Genomic DNA, 10,147 nt, shown 5'->3' with positions numbered 1-10,147 from the left:
AAGCTCCAGCGATCCATTTATGGACTGGTGCAAGCATCTCGGAGTTGGAATATACGCTTTGATGAGGTGATCAAAGCATATGGTTTTATACAGACTTTTGTAGAAGCCTGTATTTACAAGAAAGTGAGTGGGAGCTCTGTAGCATTTCTAATATTATATGTGGATGACATATTGTTGATTGGAAATGATATAGAATTCCTGGATAGCATAAAGAGATACTTGAATAAGAGTTTTTCGATGAAAGACCTCGGTGAAGCTGCTTACATATTGGGCATCAAGATCTATAGAGATAGATCAAGACGCTTAATTGGACTTTCACAAAGCACATACCTTGATAAAGTTTTGAAGAAGTTCAAAATGGATTAGTCAAAGAAAGGGTTCTTGCCTGTGTTACAAGGTGTGAAGTTGAGTCAGACTCAATGCCCGACCACTGCAGAAGATAGAGAGAAAATGAAAGTCATTACCTATGCCTCAGCCATAGGTTCAATCATGTATGCTATGTTGTGTACCAGACCTGATGTTTGCCTTGCTATAAGTTTAGCAGGGAGATACCAAAGTAATCCAGGAGTGGATCACTGGACAGTGGTCAAGAACATCCTGAAGTACCTGAAAAGGACTAGGGATATGTTTCTCGTTTATGGAGGTGACAAAGAGCTTGTCGTAAGTGGTTACATCGACGCTAGCTTTGACACTAATCAGGATGACTCTAAGTCACAAACTGGATACGTATTTTTATTGAATGGTGGAGCTGTCAGTTGGTGCAGTTCCAAGCAGAGTGTCATGGCGGAATCTACGTGTGAAGTGGAGTACATAGCTTCTTCGGAAGCAGCAAATGAAGGAGTCTGGATGAAGGAGTTCATATCCGATCTAATACCTAGTGCATCGGGTCCAATGAAAATCTTTTGTGACAATACTGGAGCAATTGCCTTGGCGAAGGAATCCATATTTCACAAAAAGACCAAACACATCAAGAGACGCTTCAACTCCATCCGAGATTTTGTCAAGGAGGGAGACATAGAAATTTGTAAAATACATACGGATCTGAATGTGGCAGACCCATTGACTAAGCCTCTTTCACGAGCAAAATATGGCCAGCACCGAGACTCCATGGGTGTTAGATTCATTACAATGTAATCTAGATTATTGACTCTAGTGCACCTGGGAGACTGAAGGAAATATGCCCTAGAGGCAATAATAAAGTTGTTATTTTATATTTCCTTATTCATGATAAATGTTTATTATTCATGCTAGAATTGTATTAACCGGAAACTTAGTACTTGTGTGAATACATAGACAAAACATAGTGTCCCTAGTATGCCTCTACTTGACTAGCTCGTTGATCAAAGATGGTTAAGTTTCCTAGCCATGGACATGAGTTGTCATTTGATGAACGGGATCACATCATTAGTGGAATGATGTGATGGACAAGACCCATACGTTAGCTTAGCATAATGATCGTTCAGTTTTATTGCTACTGCTTTCTTCATGTCAAATACATATTCCTCAGACTATGAGATTATGCAACTCCCGGACACCGGAGCAATGCCTTGTGTGCTATCAAACGTCACAACGTAACTGGGTGATTATAAAGATGCTCTACAGGTATCTTCGAAGATTTTTGTTGGGTTGGCATAGATCGAGATTAGGATTTGTCATTCCGAGTATCGGAGAGGTATATCTGGGCCCCCTCGGTAATGCACATCATACGAAGCATTGAAAGCAATGTGACTAATGAGTTAGTTGTGGGATGATGCATTATGAAATGAGTAAAGAGACTTGCCGGTAACGAGATTGAACTAGGTATGAAGATACCGACAATCGAATCTCGGGCAAGTAACATATCGATGACAAAGGGAATAATGTATGTTGACATAGCGGTTCGACCGATAAAGATCTTCGTAGAATATGTGGGAACCAATATGAGCATCCAGGTTCCACTATTGGTTATTGACCGGAGAGGTGTCTTGGTCATGTCTATATAGTTCTCGAACCCGTAGGGTCCGCACGCTTAACGTTCGATGACGATATAGTACTACATGAGTTATGTATGTCGATGACGATTTGTATTATATGAGTTATGTAATTTGGTGACTGAATGTAGTTTGGAGTCCTGGATGAGATCACGAACATGTCGAGGAGTCCTGAAATGGTCGAGGGGTAAAGATTGATATATTGGATGATAGTATTCGGACAATGGAAGTGTTCTGGAGTGTATCGGGTACATATCGGAGTACCAGGGAGATTACAGGAACCCCCCCTGGGGAAGTTATGGGCCATATGGACCATAGGAGGGAGGCACACCAGCCCACATAGGGGTGGCGCGCTGATGTCTACTACACAACCTTCTTCTTGTAGACGTTGTTGGGCCTGCAAGTGCACAGGTTTGTAGGACAGTAGCAAATTTCCCTCAAGTGAATGACCTAAGGTTTATCAATCCGTAGGAGGCGTAGGATGAAGATGGTCTCTCTCAAACAACCCTGCAACCAAATAACAAAGAGTCTCTTGTGTCCCCAACACACCCAATACAATGGTAAATTGTATAGGTGCACTAGTTCGGCGAAGAGATGAAGATACAAGTGCAAAATAGATAGTAGATAAAGGTAATTGTAATCTGAAATAATAAAAACAGCAAGGTAACTAATGGCAAAAGTGAGCGTAAACGGTATTGCAATGATAGGAAACAAGGCCTAGGGTTCATACTTTCACTAGTGCAAGTTCTCTGAACAATAACAACATAGATAGATCATATAACAAGCCCTCAACATGCAACAAAGAGTCACTCCAAAGACACTAATAGCAGAGAACAAATGTAGAGATTATGGTAGGGTACGAAGCCACCTCAAAGTTATCATTTCTGTTCTATCTATTCAAGAGTTCGTAGTAAAATAACATAAAGCTATTCTTTCCGCTCAATCCATCATAGAGTTCATACTAGAATAACACCTTAAGACACAAATCAACCAAAACCCTAATGTCACCTAGATACTCCATTGTACCTCAAGTATCCGTTGGCATGATTATACGATATGCGTCACACAATCTTAGATTCATCCAACCAACATAAAAGTACTTCAAAGAGTGCCCCAAAGCTACTACCGGAGAGTCAAGAACATGTGCGAACCCCTATGCATAGGTTCATGGGTGGAACCCGCAAGTTGGTCACCAAAACATACATCAAGTGGCACATGATATCCCATTGTCACCACAGATAATCATGGCAAGACATACATCAAGTGTTCTCATAAAGACTCAATCCAATAAGATAACTTTAGAGGGGAAACTCAATTCATCACAAGAGAGTAGAGGGGGAGAAACATCATAAGATCCAACTACAATAGCAAAGCTCGGGATACATCAAGATCATGCCATAGATGGAACACGAGAGAGAGAGAGAGAGATCAAACACATACCTACTGGTACATACCCTCAGCCCCGAGGGTGAACTACTCCCTCCTCGTCATGGATAGCGCCAAGATGATGAAGATGGCCTCCGGTGATGGGATCCCCCTCCGGCAGGGTGCCGGAATAGGGTCCCGATTGGTTTTTGTTGGGGAACATAGTAATTTCAAAAAATTTCCTACGCACACGCAAGATCATGGTGATGACATAGCAACGAAAGGGGAGAGTGTAGTCCACGTACCCTCGTAGACCGTAAGCGGAAGCATTAGCACAACGCGGTTGATGTAGTCGTACGTCTTCACGATCCGACCGATCCAAGCACCGAACGTACGGCACCTCCGAGTTCAGCACACGTTCTGCTCGATGACGATCCCTGGGCTCCGATCCAGCAAAGCTTCGGGGATGAGTTCCGTCAGCACGACGGCGTGGTGACGATGATGATGTTCTACCGGCGCAGGGCTTCGCCTAAACTCCGCGACGATATGACCGAGGTGGAATATGGTGGATGGGGGCACCGCACACGGCTAAGGAACGATCCGTAGATCAACTTGTGTTGTGTCTAGAGGTGCCCCCCTGCCCCCGTATATAAAGGAGCAAGGGGGGAGGGGGCGGCCGGCCTAGGAGGGGCGCGCCAAGGGGAGTCCTACTCCCACCGGGAGTAGGACTCCCTCCTTCCTTGTTGGAGTAGGAGAAGGGGGAAAGAGGGGGAGAGGAGGAAGGAAAAGGGGGCCGCACCCCTTGTCCAATTCGGACCAGAGGGGGGCTGCGCGCCTCCTTCCTTTCGGCCTCTCTCCTCTATTCCCGTATGGCCCAATAAGGCCCATATACTCCCCGGCGAATTCCCGTAACTCTCCGGTACTCCGAAAAATACCCGAATCACTCGGAACCTTTCCGAAGTCCGAATATAGTCGTCCAATATATCGATCTTTACGTCTCGACCATTTCGAGACTCCTCGTCATGTCCCCGATCTCATCCGGGACTCCGAACTCCTTCGGTACATCAAAACTCATAAACTCATAATATAACTGTCATCGAAACCTTAAGCGTGCGGACCCTACGGGTTCGAGAACTATGTAGACATGACCTAGAACTATTCTTGGTCAATAACCAATAGCGGAACCTGGATGCCCATATTGGCTCCTACATATTCTACGAAGATCTTTATCGGTCAAACCGCATAACAACATACTTTGTTCCCTTTGTCATCGGTATGTTACTTGCCCGAGATTCGATCGTCGGTATCTCAATACCTAGTTCAATCTCGTTACCGGCAAGTCTCTTTACTCGTTCCGTAATACATCATCCCGCAACTAACTCATTAGTTGCAATGCTTGCAAGGCTTAAGTGATGTGCATTACCGAGAGGGCCCAGAGATACCTCTCCAACAATCGGAGTGACAAAACCTAATATCAAAATACGCCAACCCAACATGTACCTTTGGAGACACCTGTAGTAATCCTTTATAATCACCCAGTTACGTTGTGACATTTGGTAGCACCCAAAGTGTTCCTCCAGTAAACGGGAGTTGCATAATCTCATAGTTATAGGAACATGTATAAGTCATGAAGAAAGCAATAGCAACATACTAAATGATCAAGTGCTAAGCTAACGGAATGGGTCAAGTCAATCACATCATTCTCCTAATGATGTGATCTCGTTAATCAAATGACAACTCTTTTGTCTATGGTTAGGAAACATAACCATCTTTGATAAACGAGCTAGTCAAGTAGAGGCATACTAGTGACACTATGTTTGTCTATGTATTCACACATGTATTATGTTTCCGGTTAATACAATTCTAGCATGAATAATAAACATTTATCATGATATAAGGAAATAAATAATAACTTTATTATTGCCTCTATGGCATATTTCCTTCAGTCTCCCACTTGCACTAGAGTCAATAATCTAGTTCACATCATCATGTGATTTAACACCAATATTCACATCTGTATGTGATTAATACCCATAGTTCACATCGTCATGTGATCAACATCCAAAGGGTTTACTAGAGTCAGTAATCTAGTTCACATCGCTATGTGATTAACACCCAAAAAGTACTAAGGTATGATCATGTTTTGCTCGTGAGAGAAGTTTAGTCAACGGGTCTGTCATATTACAGAGTCGTATGTATTTTGCAAATATTCTATGTCTACAATGCTTTGCACGGAGCTACTCTAGCTAATTGCTCCCACTTTCAATATGTATCCAGATTGAGACTTAGAGTCATCTGGATCGGTGTAAAAGCTTGCATCGATGTAACTCTTTACGACGAACTCTTTTATCACCTCCATAATCGAGAAACATATCCTTATTCTACTAAGGATAATTTTGACCGCTGTCCAGTGATCTACTATTAGATCAAAATTGTATTCCTTTGCCAAACACAAAGCAAGGTATACAATAGGTCTGGTTCACAGCATAGCATACTTTATAGAACCTATGACTGAGGCATAGGGAATGACTTTCATTCTCTTTTCTATTTTCTGCCGTGGTCGGGATTTGAGTCTTACTCAATTTCACACCTTTGCAACATAGGCAAGAACTATTTCTTTGACTGTTCCATTTTGAACTATTTCAAAATCTTGACAAGGTATGTTCTTATTGGAAAAAAAACTTATCAAGCATCTTGATCTATCTCAATAGAACTTGATGCTCAATATGTAAGCAGCTTCACCGAGGTCTTTCATTGAAAAACCTTTTATTCAAGTATCCTTTTATGCTATCCAGAAATTCTATATCATTTCCAATCAACAATATGTCTTTCATATATAATATCAGAAATGCTACAGAGCTCCCATTCACTTTCTTGTAAATACAGGCCTTTCCAAAAGTCTGTATAAAACCATATGCTTTGATCAACTCATCAAAGCGTATATTCCAACTCCGAGATGCTTGCACCAGTCCATTGATGGATCGTTGGAGCTTGCACATTTTGTTAGTACCTTTAAGATTAACAAAACCTTCTGGTTGCATCATATACAACTCTTCTTTAATAAATCCATTAAAGAATGTAGTTTTTGACATCCATTTGCCAGATTTCATAACATTTGACAATTGCTAACATGATTCGGACAGACTTAAGCATCGATACAGTTGAGAAAATCTCATTGTAGTCAACACCTTGAACTTGTCGAAAACCTTTTTGTGACAAGTCGACCTTTGTAGATAGTAACACTACTATCAATGTCTGTCTTCCTCTTGAAGATCCATTTATTTAACATGGCTTGCTGATCATCGAGCAAGTCAATCAAAGTCCATACTTTGTTCTCATACATGGATCATATCTCAGATTTCATGGCCTCAAACCATTTTGCGGAATCTGGGCTCATCATCGCTTCCTCATAGTTCGTAGGTTCATCATGGTCTAGTAACATGACTTCTAGAACGGGATTACCGTACCACTTTGGTGCGGATCTTATTCTGGAAGACCTACGAGGTTCGGTAGTAACTTGATCTGAAGCTTCATGATCATTATCATTAACTTCCTCACTAATCGGTGTAGGCATCACTGGAACTGATTTCTGTGATGAACTACTTTCCAATAAGGGAGAAGGTACAATTACCTCATCAAGTTCTAGTTTCCTCCCACTCACTTCTTTCGAGAGAAACTCCTTCTCTAGAAAGGATCCATCTTAGCAACGAATCTTGCTTTCGGATCTGTGATAGAAGGTGTACCCAATAGTTACCTTTGGGTATTCTATGAAGACGCACTTCTCCGATTTGGGTTCGATCTTATCAGGTGAAAACTTTTTCACATAAGCATCGCAGCCCCAAACTTTAAGAAACGACAACTTTGGTTTCTCGCCAAACCACAGTTCATAAGGCGTCGTCTCAACGGATTTTGATGGTGCCCTATTTAAAGTGAATGCAGCTGTCTTTAATGCATAACCCCAAAATGATAGTGGTAAACCGGTAAGAGACATCATATATTGCACTATATCCAATAAAGTACTGTTATGATGTTCGGACACACCATTAAGCTGTGGTGTTCCAGGTGGCATGAATTTGTGAAACTATTCCACATTGTTTTAATTGAAGACCAAACTCGTAACGCAAATATTTGTCTCCGTGATCAAATTGCAGAAACTTTATTTTCTTGTTACGATAATTCTCCACTTCACTCTGAAATTCTTTGAACTTTTCAAATATTTCAGACTTGTGCTTCATTAAGTAGATATACTCATATCTGCTCAATTCATCTTGTGAAGGTCAGAAAATAACGATACCCGCCACGAGCATCAACACTCATTGGACCGTATACATCGGTATGTATTATTTCCATCAAGTCAGTAGCTCGTTCCATTGTTCCGGAGAACGGAGTTTTAGTCATCTTGCCCAAAAGGCACGGTTCACAAGCATCAAATGATTCATAACCAAGTGATTCTGAAAATCCATCTTTATGGAGTTTCTTCATGCGCTTTACACCGATATGACCCAAACGGCAGTGCCACAAATAAGTTGCACTATCATTATCAACTTTGCATCTTTGGCATCAATATTATGAATATGTGTATTACTACGATCGAGATCCAACAAACTATTTTCATTGGGTGTATGACCATCGAAGGTTTTATTCATGTAAATAGAACAACAATTATTCTTTTACTTTAAATGAATAACCGTATCGCAATAAACATGATCAAATCATATTCATGCTCAACGCAAACGCCAAATAACATGTATTTAGGTTTAACACTAATCCCGAAAGTATAGGGAGTGTGTGATGATGATCATATCAATCTTGGAACCACTTCCAATACACATCGTCACTTCACCCTCAACTAGTCTCTGTTTGTTCTGTAACTCCTGTTTCGAGTTACTAATTTTTAGCAACCGAACAAGTATCAAATACTCAGGGGCTACTATAAACACTAGTAAGGTACACATCAATAACCTGTATATCAAATATACCCTTGTTTACTTTGCCATCCTTCTTATCCACCAAATATTCAGGGCATTTCCGCTTCCAATGACCATTTCCTTTGCAGTGTAATCACTTAGTTTCAGGCTTTGGTCCATCTTTAGGCTTCTTCGCGGGAGTGACAACTTGCTTGTCATTCTACTTGAAGTTTCCGTTTCTTTCCCTTTGCCCTTTTCTTGAAACTAGTGATCTTGTCAACCATCAACACTTGATGCACTTTCTTGACTTCTACCTTCGTCGATTTCAACATCATGAAGAGCTCGGGAATCGTTTTTGTCATCCCTTGCATACTATAGTTCATCACGAAGTTCTAGTAACTTAGTGATGGTGACTAGAGAATTCTATCAATCACTATCTTATCTGGAAGATTAACTCCCACTTGATTCAAGCGATTGTAGTACCCAGACAATCTGAGCACATGCTCACTAGTTGAGCGATTCTCCTCCATCTTTTAGCTATAGAACTTGTTGGAGACTTCATATCTCTCAACTCGGGTATTTGCTTGAAATATTAACTTCAATTCCTGGAACATCTCATATAGTCCATGACGTTCAGAACGTCTTTGAAGTCCCGATTCTAAGCCGTTAAGCATGGTGCACTAAACTATCAAGTAGTCATCATATTGAGCTAGCCAAACGTTCATAACGTCTGCATCTGCTCCTGCAATAGGTCTGTCACCTAGCGGTGCATTAAGGACATAATTCTTCTGTGCAGCAATGAGGATAAACCTCAGATCACGGATCCAATCCGCATCATTGCTACTAACATTTTTCAACACAATTTTCTCTAGGAACATATCAAAATAAACATATGAAAGCAACAACGCGAGCTATTGTTCTACAATATAATTTGCAAAATACTACCAGGACTAAGTTCATGATAAATTTAAGTTCAATTAATCATATTACTTAATCTGTATATGCTAGGCTCGTCAAGTTTAACCTGAGTATTCTGCGTGTGCAAAAACTGGCTTGCACCCGTTGTAGATGGACGTAGAGCTTATCACACCCGATCATCACATGGTGTCTGGGCACGATGAACTTTGGCAATGGTGCATACTCAGGGAGAACACTTCTTGATAATTTAAGTGAGAGATCATCTTAAAATGCTACCGTCAATCAAAGCAAAATAAGATGCATAAAGGATAAACATCACATGCAATCAATATAAGTGATATGATATGGCCATCATCATCTTGTGCTTGTGATCTCCATCTTCGAAGCACCGTCGTGATCACCAATGTCATCGGCGCGACACCTTGATCTCCATTGTAGCATCATTGTCGTTACGCCATCTATTGCTTCTACGACTATCGCTACAGCTTAGTGATAAAGTAAAGCAATTACAGGGCGTTTGCATTTCATACAATAAAGCGACAACCATATGGCTCCTGCCAGTTGCCGATAACTTCGGTTACAAAACATGATCATCTCATACAATAAAATATAGCATCACGTCTTGACCATATCACATCACAACATGCCCTGCAAAAACAAGTTAGACGTCCTCTACTTTGTTGTTGCAAATTTTACGTGGCTGCTACGGGCTGAGCAAGAACCGTTCTTACCTACGCATCAAAACCACAATGATAGTTCGTCAAGTTAGTGTTGTTTTAACCTTCGCAAGGACCGGGCGTAGCCACACTCGGTTCAACTAAAGTGAGAGAGACAGACACCCGCCAGCCACCTTTAAGCACTAGTGCTCGTAACGGTGAAACCAGTCTCGCGTAAGCGTACGCGTAATGTCGGTCCGGACCGCTTCATCTCACAATGCCGCTGAACCAAAGTATGACATGCTGGTAAGTAGTATGACTTATATCGCCC

The sequence above is a fragment of the Triticum aestivum genome, chromosome 2B, assembly GCF_018294505.1.
Source record: "Triticum aestivum cultivar Chinese Spring chromosome 2B, IWGSC CS RefSeq v2.1, whole genome shotgun sequence".
Classification (NCBI taxonomy): Eukaryota; Viridiplantae; Streptophyta; class Magnoliopsida; order Poales; family Poaceae; genus Triticum; species Triticum aestivum.
The sequence above is the reverse complement of the archived record's forward strand: the minus strand, read 5'-3'. Positions refer to the sequence as shown.